The sequence below is a fragment of the Crinia signifera genome, chromosome 3 (genome assembly GCF_055691185.1).
Source record: "Crinia signifera chromosome 3, ASM5569118v1, whole genome shotgun sequence".
Lineage (NCBI taxonomy): Eukaryota > Metazoa > Chordata > Amphibia > Anura > Myobatrachidae > Crinia > Crinia signifera.
The window spans coordinates 186,381,716-186,401,312 of NC_139219.1; positions in this window are offsets into that span (position 1 = coordinate 186,381,716).

The window sequence follows — 19,597 nt, forward strand, 5'->3', positions numbered from 1 at the left end:
ACCTATATGCTAATTCATCCTCCCAGATCTTAGCCAATAATTACCTGTCTTCCCCATTCACATACTTAGAGGTACCCGACAGGGATGCCCCCTCTCCCCACTTTTATTTACCCTTGCACTGGAACCCCTGGCCATTAAACTTCAATTTTCACCATCTTTCACTGGTAATAAAGTAAGACATGTAGAAGTCAAATTAAGCTTGTTTGCTGATGACATGCTCCTCTTTATTATTATTATTATAATTTTATTTATAAGGCGCCACAAGTGTTTCGCAGCGCCGTACAAAGGAACAATACAGGGAAACAAAACTTGGCATAACATTGAATAAATAACAAAAATACAGTACAAATAAAGAGCGCCACAGATCAATACACATTACAGCTTGGATATAAGTAGTGAGGACTCAATCAACATACAACTAGAGGCTTGATGCCAATGATGGAGAGGAGTATGCAGACGAAGATGGTCACTGAGTGTTGGAGTAAAGGAGAGCTGTGAGTGAAATGTGAAGAGAAGTGGGCTTTGACAACAGGAGGGAAGAGGGCCCTACTCGGAGGAGCTTACAATCTAATCACCCCGGCAGTTATGAGTATAATAGACCATTTTGGTACATTCTCAGGATTTCAGGTCAACTACAGTAAATCACACATACTACCCCAGGCGTGGCCCTCGTCTTATGCAGAGACTTTCCCAGCCCTACAACAATTTAAGATATGTACCTCTCCACTTAAATACTTAGGAATTATGATTCCTCTCCACCTAGACTCTTTATATGTGGCCAACTTCAAACCTGTTTTACAAACACTAGCAAAACTCCCACTCATCCCAATCATTAAAAGTGTGATCTTCCCCAAACTGTCGTATCTATTACAGATGTTGCCCCTCTCCCTCTCTAAACTATCTCGTTATGATACAATGGTATCCAATTTTATCTGGTGAGCGGTCAGCGAAGAAACCAAGGATGCCAATGTCTAGGATATACCTTCCCAAACCTGAGGGAGGTTTTAGTCTCCCATGCTCAAATATTCTCCCAAGCATCTCTATTTTGATATGCCACAGGCTGGCTCTTATGTCGTTCGTCTTATACTAATTAAAATCTAGAGAAAGCAATCTTCCACCCGTATTCCCCAGCAGCAGTCTTACATGCTCCACGGAGTAAAATTCTCTTCTCTTTTTGTTATCCACATTTTATAGACAATCTTCTCTTCCGTGAAGTCTATAAAATGTGGATAACAGTAAACAAATGGTTTGGCAGGAACCCGGCTAGCTCACCCTACCCCACTTTCTGGGGCAATCCATGCTTTCCTCCAGGCCTGGATAACCCCTTATACTTGGAATGACAAAAAAAGGGTATATCAGCTATATGTAATGTCTTTGACCCTGGCGGCTCAATTATACCCTTTGATAACCTGACCACTAAATTTCATCTCCATAGATCCCAATTCTATATGTGGGATTCAAAAGCTAGGAAACAAGATATTCTAAGCTGAGCGCACAAAACCTGTTTAAGGTTCAACCTGCTGCTGTTTCAAAAAGGGATGCTCAGCCCTTTTGGAAAAGAGAAAAAGACTGTTTGTGATTTAAATAGCGCTTTTGAACCCAAACATAGAACAAGCACACTTTCTCTTTAAATATTTAAACATTTATTCTTAAAAAAGATAATGTTTAAATATTTAAAGAGAAAGTGTGCTTGTTCTATGTTTGGGTTCAAAAGCGCTGTTTAAATCACAAACAGTCCAATTCTATATGTACCTGCAGACACGGCACTATGCCCAATCCTAATCTAAATCATACACTACCTAAATTACCCTTGACCCGATCCTATCATTGTTAGCGCCACATAATATTCTGTGATATAGGATCAAAAACCTATGTCAACTATTGATAGTTGTACCATAAAATAATCGAGCTTAGATGGAAGGCAGATATCACGTCAGTTCCCCCGCTCCCCCGATCCTGACCTTACTGAAAAATTTCCCAAATACACTGAAATATTTACAATCTGCCTCACTTCAGGAAACCCATCTCAAATTCCTCAACAGAGCTTATGTATCCCAGCAGCAGAGGAGTCATTTTATCCCTGACAATCTGGGTCTATGCCCTAAATGTAAAATGAGAGGCGTCACATTCTTCCACAATTTCTGGGAGTGCAGCAGAATAAAAAAAATTCTGGAGGAGGCTGTTGGGTTTCCTGAACACACTATTCTCCTTACAATTGACGTATAACCCGCTCCCCATACTTTTCCTCTATTCCGTAATTGGACCTTAGGACCTAAAAAAAGAATCATAACATTAATTTCTTTGATATTAGTTTTGGCTAAAAAATTGATCTTGACCCATTGGATCCATGGCACTGCCCCCTCAATGACAGAATTGAAAAAATCCCTTCTTAATATATTATTTGTTTGAGCGCCAGGCTGCCGTGTGTGATATTGAAAAAGGTGTGGCACGTTTTTACACCAAATGGGATATTTATATACAAACCTTAAACATTACCGTACAAACGGCCATACAGAAGATCTTTGAGAACACAACCTGGTTTTTGCTACGCCAGATTGCCTTACGCCCTGACGAGCCCTGAATAGAACTAATGGACCCATTGGAAGAGTCGAGTGCTGGCGTGCTGCATGCTAATCATAACAGTTCCACCTGAGTACCCACTCTTTACTTAGACATAGGACAGTAGACAATGTTAAGCTATTAAGTCCTTGTCACCCCTGTTTGTCAGTCTTACCCCTCCCCCTCTCACCCCCCCCTCCTTCCCCCCCATTTTGAAGTTCTTAGTTTATATTAGAAACATTACAATGTCTGTGTTCAGTTTATAAAACACGTTGTGATATAAATATTGGAACTATACATCATTGTTCTCCATGGAAGCAATGATGGCCGCGTAACCAATACTACAGTGGGCCAATTTACTTTTGAGAAAAAAATGGATTGCTGATTCGCCTGACTTTGGGACTGGTTCGAGCTGACAAGATATGTAACAGCGTTTATTACAGACCCTCCTGGAATGAGCTGACAAGATATGTAACAGTGTTTATTACATGTTTCCAAGCTGTCAGTGTTAACGTTAACGCTATTGTAACAAAAACAGACAGTTTTGTGATGTCTTCAGTACAGATGTTTATTTTATTCATTTAACATTTTGTAACATTGAAAAACTTCTTAATAAAAATGTGTTTTAAAAAAAATATATGACAGCAGTGGTGGATAACTAGTGATAAAAAACCCTGTAAAATAAATTCCACAGCACATGGGCCCTTATTCTGATTGAGTGTGATGGCTCCGAGTGTGGACGGACAGCCGATGGTTGGTGTTTGCGCATGTGCAGAGGTGTATCTGCGCATGTGCGAACCCTCACACGTACAAACATGGCGTGAAGTCCGTGCAGAAAATTATCATATGGAACCATCCGAGCAGGGGGTGGAGAGGGGCGTGAAGGGCTGTTTGGGCTCATTACCATATCTGTACACCACGCGTTTCATGGGCGTTTCCAGCTGACATAGCCGGATGTCTGCTGCCCGCCCATATCCCTGCTTTCATACGGAAAAATGTCTGAGTGGTCTGGAACACTCGGTGCTGTCTGACCACTCAGTCCAAAATCCGCAAAATAATAGACCAGTTTCAGACTAGCGAATTTGATAGAACCATGCATGGACCATTGAGATCTGTGCATGGTTCTGTCTAAAAAAAAATGTGAAAAAATAAAACGTCGTGGAGTCCCCCCTCCTGAGCCAAACCAGCCCCAGACTCATTGAGCCGGTAATGGTTCCAAAAATATGGGTGACAACAAGCTTAGGGTCCCCAATATTTCTGAAACCAGCCCCGGGTTCTTGGACTGGTCCTGGTTCCAAAAATATGGTCACAGACTGCATAAGACCCACCAGTAGAGGCCGTCAGACCAGGCTGTCATTGTGGCCTGAATAACTGTAGGCTACTACTTCCCTCTCTTCCATTGCACACCTGTCACATGGAGAAAGACCATGTGTGCTGCTGGGAAGGGAAGTGAAGGAGGGAGGGGAGTAGTACTCTCCTTCAGTAACTCCCACTTTAATGAATGACCTGCTCCAGCTGTGAAGGAAGAAGGTGGACAGAAATTGGCAATGAGGAGGGAGAATCCAGAAAGGGGATGATCTCCATCTTTAAGCCAGACCTGATTCACGTGATATGAAATTAAGCTTCTGGACAGTTTACCAAGAAACCACAGCCAGGGCATTACATCCAATAACATGCTGCCCCAGCCAAAAAGTAATTGAATATTAATAGTTATAGCAAAACTGCTAGGTTCATGCCCAGCCATACCACTTTGTCTGCCTGCCTGCCTGCCTGGCCTTTAGGCCAGCGGTGGGGAACCTCCGGCCTGTGGGCCGTATACAGCCCAAGCAGGCAGTCTGTGTGGCCCGCCCACCTGCCCGGCGGCTGTTTAGGGATTCAAGTAAAGGGAAAATCTTGCGAGAGCTCTGACCTCTCGCAAGATTTCCCCTGTACTTGACTCCCTGAACAGCTGCCGGACCAAACAGACCAGCGACTCTTAAACTGCGGCAGCCGCCGGAGCGTGGGACGGCTGCCACAGGGCAATTTGTAAGTGTTTTGTTTTTATGTATGGCCCCCGAGGCATTTTCCCTTATACAAACAGCCCTTGGCCCCTAAAAGGTTCCCCACCCTTGCTTTAGGCCATGCCTGCTTAAATAAATATAATTGTGAAGGATAGTGGGAGAAGTTCTAGCCATATCTTTCTTGGCTTTCAACATACTGTAGATGGCATTTGATAATGGAGACAATCTCCAAAAAGCTAAGTTTGTTAAATTGCACCAGAAGCATAGTGGTAAAACTAGTGAATGATAAAACTCGAAACTAACTACATGACAGTTTGGAAAATAAAAAGAGGTCTGACAGATACCTAGTAAATGGTGCAATATGAGCAGCCTAGAGTCACATTTAATTAAGGAACATTACCACATTCCAGCAAATATAAAAACACACACGTTAATGGAAAACTTTATCCCGGACACTCCTAACAAAATAAATAATTGTAAACAGTATGTCCCTTTTACAGGGGCACCAACAGGACGTTCGGGCCCCGGTAAAATTAAGAATGAATGTATATGGGTTCATGGATTATGGCGAAGATGAGGTCAGTGATCCTATGGTTTCCCTCAGCTCTATTCATTCATTGTACCATGTTAGATAATCAAATACTGTATAACATCATCCTATCTGATTAATGGTTTACACCCATACTTCCCCAGTTAGGAGTATTGTGCAGTATAGGCGTACCCAAACTCACACTCTATTATGTAACGATTGTGTAGATCAAGCTTTCTTTGTCCTATGAGATGCAGTTTATCCAGCAACCACCAAAGAAATGTTCACCCAGTGTAGATGATATATTAGCATACCCCATTCACTGATACATCTGAAAACTATCAGACACTTAATGGTTTCTTTGACACTTTTAAATATCACAAAAGATGGTCAGGGTACCCTAGTCACAATGTAATTATGGGGCAGAAACCACATAAAGGTTTCTTTTGCACCTTAGTTGGAGTCTTGAACTTCCAAACCATTTCTTCTAGTCAACATACTCTCCACAGTTAAAAAAAGTACCAAAAAAATGTTATTGCACAAAACCCCAAACAGCAGGGTTAAATCCAAATCAATTGCTCACCAAAAAAAATGAAAGTCTGATGAATTTTTCTTCACCGTGCATATATATGACAGTTAGAAGCTGATTGGATAAATAACTATTTATTATACGCTAGAAGGTTTATCATTTACAATGTGTATTATCACTCAATGATAAATAAGCCACATAAAAATTAGTGAATTTCTACAATAAATAACACCTGTGATTATGTAATTTTAAAAATACTCATTTAGAATGTTGCAATGGGATTTGTGAATGGACTTTGGAACCTGTCAGCATCACAACTACTTACGCTTAAACAAAATTAGCTGCTGGTTTTGATATTTAAAATATGAGCTATGTCTCTGTAGAAATCAGGACCGATTTTCATTTATATAGCATATAAACAAGGTGCATTTTCTAGAAAGGCTTCTCCACAGAAAGTATGGAGGTTTCGCTATTATACTGGATAAGGACATTTATGATTATTTTGAGATTTCTACAGTGTTGTTCTTGTTTTGTCTCCACCGTCTGCTGTCATTATGCATTTCACCTCTGTCAGACCACTGATAGCTGCACAGATATGCCATTCACCAAGCACTGCTTTCATTATAGGATGCTGATAATGCTGCCTCTTTCTAATAGCGACACACACGTGTTGTACAATAGTTATTCTGCTTCCTTATATATCAAGTGGCTGAGGTTCACAAACCTATGAGACAGTGATCTAATGTGGGCAGGAGCACATTTACCTTTTGCTTTATATCATTCTGAGTAATCTATCTATGGGGACAATTCAATGCAGCACAGTATGAATAGCAGCAAGAAGGAGCTCCTAGAACTATTCTATAGCCGGCACAAGGGGCGCCAATTTATGTTTTTTTCCGGTGGGTGCTCCAACAGCCCCTCGCAACACCCCCTTCCCCCGGGACTCACCTGCTGCTCACCGTCTGGGATCCTGGCAGCAGCAGCGCCGCAGCTGGGTCCCAGCAGCGGATATACCATCAGCAGGGTCCCTGCGGTAGATGGGAACAAGCAGCAGTATTAAAACCGCTACTAGTTCCCATCCGCCGCAGGGACTCCCGCTGCTGACAGCATATCAGCTGCTGGGACTCTGCTGCCGTGGCCCGTGGGTGCTCCTCACTTTCCGTGGGTGCTCAGGCCCCAGAGCACCCACGGTTTCGGCACCTATGGCCGTCACTGTTATGTCATAGAATGCCGGTTTTTGCAACTTGTTTAGTCATGAGGACCATCATTTTCCTTCTTAAGTGCCGGCTGCTATGTTGTTTCGCCACACTAAAATCAGCATAATTTTAGTCGGATTTCTGCTCTAGTTGGGCATAGCAGCACGCTCAATTAAAATGCTCCGGACCTCCTTCAGAGGTATATATGGGGAGGGGAGATAATAGGTGCATATGGGAAGGCACTCATGGGGAGTTGGGTCAGAGGAACATTTGGTGAGACAGGGTTCAGAGGTACATATGGGTAGGGTGGATGGTAGGTGCATATAGGGATGTACCAAGCAGTATAATGGGGAGCAATAAGGACAGTTGGGTGAGGGCACATGTGAAGGATTTGCTAAGAGGAGTTTGCAAAGTCTGAAACTTTCTATGAGCGCACAGCTACTGCAGCGCCACTTCCATTCTCTTACTGAAATTTGCACTCTTACTAAAGTAGTCAACGTGCAGCTTCCTTTTGCCATAGTTTGATGTTTTGTATGCTTAACCTCCCTCACCAAAAGATCTAGAAAATTGGGAAAACCGCATCAAAATCCATCCAGCAGTTATCAAGATCATCACAGGAGACAGACAGACAAACGCTCACCAGGGACTTTATTTTATATTTTATATACCGAAAACTTAGGAGAACTTTAGAATCTCTATCTCATTACATTGTGTTTAATTCCACAGTACAGAGACTTATTTTATCCCAATAAGTACAAAGACTATGTCTTCCTTCTTCCTGAGAACAAACAGTGAGATTACAGCGTATGGTTTTCTCTTTGGGTTAATTGCATTTACAGCCTTCTCTGAATTCTTTGAAATAAAGTCACACAAAACGCAAGTTTTAAAAAGAGAAAGAACTCCACGGATAGCTACAGTATCACTAGGAAACAACATTTCTTTTTTTAACTTGATTTGATAATCTTTTCAATCTTACAGCAACTCTCAAATGTGATCAGAAAGCTCTCTGCTCATTGTCATTTTACAAGAATATCACAGGTTTTTTTTATCATCTGTTAACAAGGCTTGATAAAAGGATTGTTACCAGGCAGTATTTCTGACATTTATCCTGAAGAGATGACATGAATTGCAGCAGTACATTGAAAACATTGTCTTGTCTCAACATGTCTAGTTATTGCAGAAACTCTGATTCCTTATGCGGAGACACTTAGAATGTATATATAGCAGATATTGACTTTTATATGTAGATAGTTGCAATAAAGGAAATGTCCATTACAAATGAAGTAAGAACCCTATATAACAAAGAACCTTGTGTGACAAGGATCACATACACAGGGATTCAGATGAAGACTTTGATCTTTATTTTATAATGATTTTTTATAGCCTGTGTTCTATCACACTGACACACTCCCTCACCCCATGGCCTGCGCTCTATCACATTGACATGCTCCCTCCCCCCGCAGCCTGCGCTCTATCACACTGATGCGCTCCCTCACCACGCAGCTCTTGCTCTCATACTTACGCAGTTCCTCATGCCCCGGCCTGTGCTCTATTACACTACATGCTCCATAACCCCCTGCCCCCTGCAGCCTAATCCTGACTCTCCTGCCAACCCTGGTATGCTGTAACCCAGTGGTCTCCAACCTTTTTTTGGGGGCAAGAGCTACTCGTAGCAAAATAAACCATCTGAAGAGCTACTAAAATATAAAAGACCCCCGACACATTATGCCACATACCACAATACCCCAGACACAATATGCTACACACTGCAACATCCAATATGCCGCATACACACCTCTCAACACTGGTGGCAGAGGAGAAGGGACATCTGCGTGTTGCGAAGGCATGCGCCCAAAATTAGGGGGCATGACCTACTATCATGGAACTCCTACGAGGCCACATGCCCCATTTTTTCCGCTATGGGGGCATGGCCAATGCTCTGAGAACTTCTGCTCGTGCCTCCAGCCTCTCTGAATAGACACTGTGTCATATATACAATGCCCCCAATTATGCCATAAACACAATGCTAGAAAATACAATCAGCAGTACTAGAAAAACAATGCCAGCCCGATTGTGGTGCCACAAGTGCACACCAAAAAATTTGTGTAGCCACATGTGGTTCTGCCAATGATAATGGGGGTGTGATATACATATGCCCCCAATAAGGCAGTGCCAGACATACATATGCCCAAATAGTGCCAGATACACATATGCTCCTCCTCCCACAGTGCCAGGTATGCCCCCATGGTGCCAGATATGCCCACACAGTGCCAAGTATGCCCCCACATTGCCAGGTCTGCCCCCAATAGTGCCAGATATGCCCTGTTGTGCAAATATGGCCCCACTGTGCCAGTTATGCCCGCAATAGTGCCAGGCATGCCTCCACTGTGCCAGGTATGCCCCCAATAGTGCCAGGTATGCCATCAATAGTGCCAGATATGCCCCCATTGTGCCAGGTATGCCCCCAATAATGCCAGGTATGCCCCCAATAGTGCCAGCGCTCACTGTTGCTGCTCTGATGTCCCCATCCACTGTAGCTGCTGCTGCTACCCTTCTTCTGAGGCAGGAGAGCCGCACAGTGCATGGCTCCACTTCCCTGTGATGGATTGGCGACCACTGCTGTAACCTAACCCTTACCTCCCCCTAACCATAACCCACCCCACATGTATGCACACACAGGCCATTATTCTAGTTCACTCTTTCTGACAAAATCTTTCTTAGATGGACAAAACCATGTGCACTGCAGGGGGGCAGATTTAAAATGTGCAGAGATAATGTAGATTTGGGTGAGTCATTTTGTTTCTGTGCAGGGTAAATACTGGCTGCTTTATTTTTACATTGCAATATAGATCTCACTTTGAAGTAAAACCCCACCCAAATCTAATTATCTCTGCACAAGTAACACCTGCCTCACCTGCAGTGCACATGGTTTTGTCCATCTAAGAAAGATTTTGTCAGAAAGAGTGAACTAGAATAAGGACCACAGACACATCACTTACTCTTACCTCAAAAACACCAGCAGGGTGCAGTCTTACTGGCTGGGCACGACTGCTTGGATGTTCCTGGAACTCTGCAGCAGCCTCTCTAACTGCTCAGGCAGCAGCACCAGCATCTGTGTGAGCGCCCTGTAGCCCCACCCCCATTGAGCCGCAGCACTGGTCCTAGTAGAACAACACCAGCACCGGCCCTAGTAGAACGGTTGGCGGCCCTGCCAGGGGGAAATCTGCACCAGCGCACCGGTTTCCCAGTGGGCCAATCCGCCCCTGGCCTACAGTGATGTTATGTTTTATTATGAGTAGCTTTCAGCCAAACCCTGTATTTCGCAGCACATCTTGTATGTTGTTTTCAATGTAAGAATGTCTGGACAGAAGCCATATATATATATATATATATATATATATATATATATGTATATATATATATATAGAGAGAGAGAGAGAGAGAGAGAGAGAGAGAGAGAGAGAGTTCAATGGGATTGATCCGGCTCTCCCTGTATTAGGCTGGTCTGCGCCGGGTGCCCGCTCCAATAAATGAATAGAAGGCAGGGGGGGGGGGGGAGAAACAGCAGCACTCTAGGCGTCTTGTCACAAACACACGATCAGGCCATCCAATATGGACCATATTGGATGGCCTGATCGTGTGTTTGTGACAAGACGCCTGGAGTGCTGCTGTTTCTCCCCCCCCCTGCCTTCTATATATATATATATATATATATATATATATATATATATATATATACTAGGTGATTCATCGCGCCCTACGGGCGCTCTTCACACCGGCGTAAGGGGCTACGCCCCTTAATTTGTGAACATTTGTATTGTGAGAAATATGGTTAGAATTGTATGAAAGATGCCCTGTATTGCAGCTTCTGGCAGTGGGTGAGGGTCCAGCGTGGCAGCACAGGAGTACCGGACAGTGGCCCTGAGTCAGTGTCTCCTCCTACTGGGTGGGAGTTAGGGTGCATGAGAGCAGGAGGCTGGGATATGAGGCATGATAGGGGTATGTGGGCAACACAGCGTCAGCGATTACCCAGTGGTGGAAGTTACGGTTCAGGAGAGCAGGAAGCTGGGTAGTGATAGGGGTGTGTGGGCATACGGGGGACTAAAGAGGGTGGTGGACACTGTGCAGCTTCTGCCAGTGGGTGAGGGTCCAGCGTGGCAGCACAGAAATACAGGAGTCAGTGTCTCCTCCGACTGGGTGGGAGTTAGGGTGCATGAGAGAAGGAGGCTGGGTGGTAAAGCATGATAGGGGAATGTGGGCAACACAGGGTGAGCGGGTCTCCACTGGCGGAAGTTACGGGGCAGGAGAACAGGAGGCAGGGCAGTGTCCTCCCACATTGATGGTAAAAGTATTCAACATCGGCCATAAACCATCGATTATTTGAAAATCATTGATGGTCGATGGGCATCCCTAGAACTGGAGGAGGGTGGGGGACAGTATGCAGCTCCCGGCAGTGGGTGAGCGTCTCCTCCCACTGGGAGGGAGTGAGCGTGCATGAGAGCAGGAGGCTGTATAATAGTGGTATGTGGGCAAGACATTGATAAAAGTTGTGGCGCTGGTGCAGAGGGCAGTGGGGAAACCTGCAGTGCGGCAACCAGGGCCGGATTTCCCACCTAGGGGCGGTACCTGCTTGTGGTGGTACAGGATCCCCCATTGTCACGGGGGTACGTGAAATGCGGGAGCGGGGGCCGCGGTGGTCCACTGGGGGGTGGAATTGCCGGAAGGGGGTCTGGGGGGTCTGCAAATTGCGGGAGGGGGGGTGGTGTGTGGGGATCCGCGGTTAGCGGGACGGGGCGGGGGTCCGCAAATCGTGGGCGGGGGCGCGGGGGGGCTTGAATCGGGGGAAGGGGGGTCCGCAAATTGCGGGAGGGGGGTTGTCGGGGTTAGTGAATTGCAGGAGGGGGGGTTGCGGAGGTCCGTGAATTGCGGGAGGGGCGCGTGGGGTGCCGTGAGTCAAGGGGGGGTGGTGCGGGGGTCCGTGAATCACGGGAGGGGTCATGAATCGCAAGAGGGGGGGGTCGTGGGGGGGCTGCAAATCGCAGGAGGGGGGGTGTGGGGGGTTGCCGTGAATTGCATGAGGGGGGCGTGAATCAAGGGAGGGTGGGCGCAGGGGGGTGGTGCGGGGGTCCGTGAATCGCGGGAGGGGGCATGAATCGCGGGAGGGGGGGTTGTGGGGGGTTCCGAATCGCAGGAAGGGGGGTATGGGGGGTGCCGTGAATTGCGTGAGGGGGGCATGAATCGCGGGAGGGGGGTCCCCGAATGTGTGAATTACGGGGCGGTTGCAAATCGCGAGAGGTGCCGAGGGGGCCCGCAAATCGCGGGAGGGGGGCGCTACGGGGGGTTTCGTGAATCGCGGGAGGGGGGGTCGTGGGGGGTTGCGAATCGCAGGAAGAGGGGTGTGGGGGGTGCCGTGAATTGCGTGAGGGGGGCATGAATCGCGGGAGGTGGGGTCCCCGAATGTGTGAATTAGGGGGCGGTCGCAAATCGCGAGAAGTGCCGAGGGGGCCCGCAAATCGCGGGAGGGGGGTGCTACGGGGGGTTCCGTGAATCGCGGGAGGGGGCGGCGCGAATTGCGGGAGGGGGGTCACAAATCACAGTAGGGGGGGGTGCCGTGAATCGTGGGAGGGGGGGTCGCGGGGGGCCCTTTTAATGCCGGGAGGGGGGTCGCAGGGGTCCCGCGAATCGCGGGAGGGGAGGATGCAGGGGTCCTGCGAATCGCGGGAGGGGGCTCGCGGGAGGGAGGGGTCGCTGGGGTCCCGCGATTTGCGGGAGGGTCGCGGGGGTCCCGCGTTTCGCGGGAGGGGGTGGTCGCGGAGGTCCAGCGAATCGCGGGAGGGGGTGGTCAGGTCTGGGACGGATATTAGACAGCACTTACATCGACAGCCATTACATCGACACCATTAGTTCGACAGCTCAATAGGTCGACATGGTTTTAGGTCGACATACCATTAGGTCGACATGTCATTATGTCGACAGCTCATTAGGTCGACAGCTCATTAGGTCGACAGCTCATTAGGTCGACATGTTTTTAGGTCGACACTGCCATTAGGTCGACAGAGTCTATGTCGACAGTCAAAAGGTCGACATGGGTTTTTTCACTGTTTTTTTTTTGGCCGAAATGTTGACACAGTCGACATGGACACAGTTTGAAGTGTACCGCAGCCGCTCGCTATGCTTCGGGCACGGTGCCTCGCTGCGCTCGGCACACTATTTTATTCTCCCACCACGCCCTAGTGGATAGTAGGGCATGAAATACCGCCTGTCGGCACATGTCGGCTCAATAAACAGTGAAAAAACCCATGTCGACCTTTTGACTGTCGACATAGACACTGTCGACCTAATGGCAGTGTCGACCTAAAAACATGTCGACCTAATGAGCTGTCGACCTAATGAGCTGTCGACCTAATGAGCTGTCGACATAATGACATGTCGACCTAAAACCATGTCGACCTATTGAGCTGTCGAACTAATGGTGTCGATGTAATGGCTGTCGATGTAAGTGCTGTCTAACAATAGTCCGGATACCGGGGGTCCCGCGAATCGCGGGAGGGGGGTCGCGGGGGTCCCGCGAATCGCGGGAGGGGGGGTTCGCGGGGGTCCCGCGAATCACGGGAGGGGGGGTTGCGGGGGTCCCGCGACTCGCGGGAGGGTGGAAAGCGGGGGTCCCGCGAATGGCGGAAGGGGGGGTGCGGGGTCCCGCGAATGGCGGGAGGGGGGGTCACGGGGGTTCCGCAAATCGCGGGAGGGGGGGTCGCGGGGGTCCCGCGAATCGCGGGAGGGGGGGTCGCGGGGGTCCCGCGAATCGCGGGAGGGGGGTCGCGGGGGTCCCGCGATTCGCGGGAGGGGGGTCGCGGGGGTCCCGCGATTCGCGGGAGGGGGGGTCGCGGGGGGTCCCGCGAATCGCGGGAGGGGGGGTCGCGGGGGGGTCCCGCAAATCGCGGGAGGGGGGGTCGCGGGGGGGTCCCGCAAATCGCGGGAGGGGGGGGTCGCGGGGGTCCTGGCAGAGGGTAGGGATGTGCAGGAGTAATGGTGGATGGTGGCTGTGGAGTAATGGTGGATGGTGGGCGTGTACTGTAGCCCTGGCTGGGCGAGGGGAGGTGATGTCAAGGGGGTGGAACGTTAGACACATGAAAGTGAAACTGTTCTACACAGGAACGTTCTCCACAGGGGTTGAGTGACAGATCTGGCTAAATATATAAGAGAGATATATATAGGGATGAAAAAAGGTTGTGGCCCCAATATTGCGCTTAGATGAGCAGCACCTCTATAGTACCTTGCTGTTAATTGAGGTACAAGTGGGGTAGAGATATAAAGAAAGAATAGGGGTGCGCTGAATGTACCACTGAAAGACTTAACATATAATAAGTCAATAAAATAGATAAAAACAAATAAGAATTTATTAATGGTTTGTCCAGTAATGCAGTTTCATTTCACTGTTTACAGGTTTTCTTATGTCACATATAGATCCGCGGCCCGACGCGTTTCGTCCCTTAGGACTTCATCAGGGGCGATGAACCAATCTATATAAGTGGTAAAGACATTATGAACAACATGTGCATTTATAAAAAATACATTAACAAATACATACATAAACATACATATACTGTATAAATAAGATATTAAAAATATATAAAAAATATAAAAAATACGTCAGGAGGAGGACATAGACTTTCCAAGATGAAGACATATTTTTTTTTTTCCCCTATTCAAGAAGGAGATGGAGAAAAAGAAGGCGAGATGGGTGGGAGGAGTAATTTTTTGGTAGGATGGACAGGGTATATGTCCAAAAGGGAGAAACCTCCTACATGTAATGTTGGGAGGAGTTAAATCTCCTGATGTTTAATAGTAAAATAATTAACATGAGTAAAAGAAAGTAATGATGGTTAAATGACATACCGATATGGGTGAAAAAAGGAGAGAATGGGTAATCTCTCTGGTTATGCTTCCTTACACAAATTGACAGCGTTCTTCTGTCCACTATGATGGATTAATACGACCTTTAAGGTAGATCAAGGCTTTGTGTCAAGAAATTATATAATGAAGTTTTATATGTAAGAGCATATATTTAGTGCACCATTTACATACAGATTCAGGTGTGTGTGTGGTCCCTAGTACCAGGGTTTGCTGACTAGATTTCACGCAGATACAGGTATAATTCAGTACGATGTCTCCCCGTTCAAACGGAAAAAATATAATAAGCAGCCTCTAAAATGAATTAAGACTATTTGAGTCAAAATATCCCAACTTTCACAGAAATGGATTCTTAACACATAATAATTCTTTACATACCAGAATCAAAAGCAGAGGTCTCCAAAGCCAAGGGAGACGCTAGTTCAAAGACCGAGGTATCTGTTTGTTCACAGTCTACACATACAGTCTCTACGGTAAAACCAGATGCCAATATTATAGTAACATAAAAGAAGAAAGGGGTAGGGATAAACCCAATATAGGCGCCACTTAGATGGGAAGAGGAATTTAAGAAAAATGCATCCCTTATTGGGAGTACCGTTCCTCTTCTCCATATCAGTCAATCAGGGGTTAACCGGACAGCCTGTCTGTCCGGTTAACCCCTGATTGACTGATACGGAGAAGAGGAACGGTACTCCCAATAAGGGATGCATTTTTCTTAAATTCCTCTTCCCATCTAAGTGGCGCCTATATTGGGTTTATCCCTACCCCTTTCTTCTTTTCTGTATCCAAAAACAGGCGGGAGGTCACCTGCAGGGATTAATCGTGTGGGCCGCCTATTTGCGCACTGAAAGGGACTTATATACTTTTCTGTCTTCATTATAGTAACATGTTATACAAATTTGTGACCCTAAGGTGCACAACATATATGGAGTCTATAGGGAGTGCAACCTTACCTGAGTGTAACCAATAACAGGAATCACAGGATCTCCAGGAGCCAGTGTGTTAGTGGCTCTGTGGATCTCCTTAATATACCCCTCTATGGGTGACCTCACTTCCTGTGGTGTAGGAATGGGCATGATATACGTGATTGACAGAGATATCGCCTTAGGAGGGCAAAAAATAGGGGGACTATGTGCCTATAAATGCGCTATATATATGTGGGCATAGTAGGTATTTGTATGTGCCCTGTAAAAAAAGAGATATACTGAAAAAAAAACAAATTACCTTCGTGGTACTTCCGGGACGCCGGTGCGTTCCACCGTGCGTCCCAGTGACTGTTTCCGGTTTCTAAAGCAGAGTGTGACATTCAAAGTGATCCTCGGGACGCTAGTGTGTATTGTCCTGCGTTTCAATGACAACTTCCGGTCACCGTACACGGAAGTGTGTCAAAAGTGATATAGTGGTTTAATAACTAGTGGTGTATCGGTGTAATAAGTGAACTAGCGCTATTCTGTGAAGAATAAATAATGCGCTATATTAGGTGTGCGCTAAAGAGTGCCGGGACGCCGGTGTGTGTCACCCTGCATTTCAGTGACCACTTCCGGTCCCCGTATGCGGAAGTGTGTGTTACTATAGCTATGTAATAAAAGGATAAGTGGAATAGCGCTATTCAGCATTGGAATAGCGCTATTCAGCATTGAATAATATGCTGAGTAATTAGAGTCTAATGTGTGCACAAGTGATGTGGTATTTACCCTAAATAATAAAAATAGAAATAAAAAATAAAATAAAAATAAAAAATAATAAATAATAAATAATAATAGATAAAATATAATAAAAAATATATAATATAAAATTAAAGATAGTGGAGATATATGTATATTAAATAATAAATAAATAGAAGTATATATTAATAAGATGGATATACCTCCATAAAAGGTATGTGATGATGGACCTCTGATATTTCTTATGTGAGGGATATCATGTCCATATTTTTGCCCCAAAAAATATATATATATGTCCCAAAAAATATAAGGATATATGGAAATATATATAATATTATGTACCACCTGCCGTGGGGAGTGGTCGTGAATGGTCGCAACTACTACTGCTAGTGATAGGTTTTTAACTCCTTAGACTCCATATGTACATTGGGATTCAGTTTCACAGAATAAATGATAAATCAAATAATGATCTCATGAAGGAGTGGACTGAGTTAGGAAGATAACTCCCGGAAGGAAGAGGGAAAAAAAGCCAGAAAATGGAAAGATTATAGTACTACAGAATTTACGAAAAGAAAAAACTGTGTGAATAATTATAAAAAGGATGCTATATCAATATTTTCATTCAAGCCCAACGGGAATAGGGAGTTGATGGTATAAATCCAGAATGACTCCTTCTTAGATAAGGTGAGCTCTCTATTCCCCCCTCTTGGGTGGGCTGGAATGTGCTCCAATATTGTAAACATAAAATTTTATGTGTTTATTTCTCCGGAGTGTTTTTCAATGTAGTGTCGGGGGAGGCTGTGTGTCATAACTTTATTTCTGATATTTCTCATGTGTTCTTGTATTCGGATTTATATATATATTTTTTGTTTTTCCTATGTAACATAGGCCACAGCTACAGGATATTCTGTATACCACGAAAGTTGAGTTGTAGGTGCATAGATGATTAAGGGTAAGGTCTCTGGATAGAAAGAGAGGGGATTCAGCGCCAAGATATGCAAGAACAGTGCGAAAAAGTGTATAGTAGGTTGTCCCAAATAACAAAAAACCCCTAAATTGTCGGGGTCTCAGCTCAGTTTCTGAGAAAAAAAACGGTGGTGGGCCGTCTAAGAGCAGTAGGATATGGAAAGGGTTATTCTCAGAGATCGGCGACTTATGTTAAGGGTAAGGTCTCGTCTGTTGTCGTTGGTTACCCATTTGAATGGTTTTCTCTCCATAAACTTGCAACATATGCATTTACTGCAAGGGGTACATTTGATTTGATCATTTAAAAAATGTTTCTTTTTAGTTCCTTCGCTGGGTTTTGGCTTGAATTGGCTTGGTGCAATTAGGTTTTTGAGGTTTGGTGCTCTCCGAAAAATTATATTGAGTTTCGGTGGTAATGTGGGTCCCAGTATCGGATCTTTTTGTAGAATGTTCCAATTTTTTTTCTAGTACTTTCTTGATTCGTACATTCTCTTTGTTATACTGCGTGATGAAGGGGCGGATAGTGGGTTTATAGCTTTTCCTTTGTACGGTGTTTCCCGCCAGCATGGTCCTCTACCCAGTTGAGCAGCTTTACTTCTGGCCTCCTCAATTTTCTTGGGGTTGTATCCTCTTTCTATGAACCCTTTAGTGAGCCTTTCCGATTGAATGGTGAAATCTTCTTCTTTTGTACAGTTTCTTTTGATACGTGAAAACTGTGAAAATGGAATTCCATCTTTCCACTTTTGGTGGTGGCAGCTGTTATAGGGGATACAACTATTTGCGTCTACTTCTTTAAAGTAGGTGCTAGATGATACTTTTTTCCCAGGTGTTCCGCAAAGAGATAAGTCCAAAAAATCAGATTGAAATTGTTCAACTGGAGATAATCGTTGAACTCTTAAATACTTTCCACGGTTCCCTGCCAGACAAAAATAAGGTCGTCGATGTACCTTTTAAAGAAGCCAATGTTTAGTTCGAATCTGGAGCCATAGATATGCATGTTTTCCCATGCTCCCATCAGCAAGTTCGCATATGAAGGGGCGAATTTAGTCCCCATTGCCATGCCATTTTTTTGTAAGTAAAACTTACTATTGATCTTCTGTAAGGACCAAGTTCACTGCCTCTACCCCTTTCTCATGGGGTATTGAGGAGTATAGAGCTTGGACATCTACTGTTAGCCATATATAATCTTCCTGCCACACCATAGTGTCTAGTTCTTGTAGAACACTGGTGGAATCTTTTAATGTGATTTGTTCAGCTGTACATAAGGTTGCAGTATGATGTCAATGAAGTGCGATAAATTAGCGCTTAATGATTGTACCCCTGCCACAATGGGTCTTCCGGGCGGGTTTTCTTTATTCTTATGCACCTTCGGGAGGTGATAGAAGATAGGCATTACGGGGTATTGTACAAACAGGTATTTGAATTCTTCTTCTGAAATGAAGTGATCTTTTAGAGCTTTTGTTAGTAGTAATCTAAGCTCTTCTTGGAATTCCACGGTGGGGTCTTTGGGTAATGTCATATAGGTCGATTCATCTCCTAGAATGTTAGCTGCTTCTTTCAGATAGTTTTCCATGGTTTGCACTACCACTGCGCCCCCTTTGTCCGCATTTTTTACAATAATTCCTTTATCTTTTTTAAAAGTTTTTTATTGCTTGTTTTTCTTGTGGTTGGATGTTACTGTTGTATTTTGTATTAACAATTTTGAGTTTCCTAAAGTCATCCTTGACCGAATCATAAAATAAGTCAATGTGACTCCCCCTAGATTCTACCGGGGAGAAACGAGATGGTTGTGCATCTCTGGGCGGGGTCTTCTTTTTGGCGTTCTCAGGTGGAGAATATATATAAGATAATAATATAATATATATAGGGATGCAGGGGAACCGGCACTCCTGGATGCTGTGCTGGATGCAGCTTGCCCCGGTGCCTTCCTAACACGGAAGGTGCGTGTGTACAGGGAGACAGTAAGGTGGCACTCGGAGACGGTAGTAAAGTTTAAAAAAAAACAAAAGGTGGTTTTAATATGACATGCAGCAACATTTCGGGCTGTGCCCCTTTCTCAAGCCAAGTCAAACAACAGCCTCTCTTCCTGCTCAGGCAGCAGCAGCACCAGCATCTGTGTGAGTGCCCTGTAGCCCCACCCCCATTGAGCCCTGTGTAGCTCCGCCCCCATTGGGCTCAGTGTAGTTCCGCCCACATCCCTCTTGGGCGGGGCGATGAGCCACACACAGTAGTGTGGATATCTC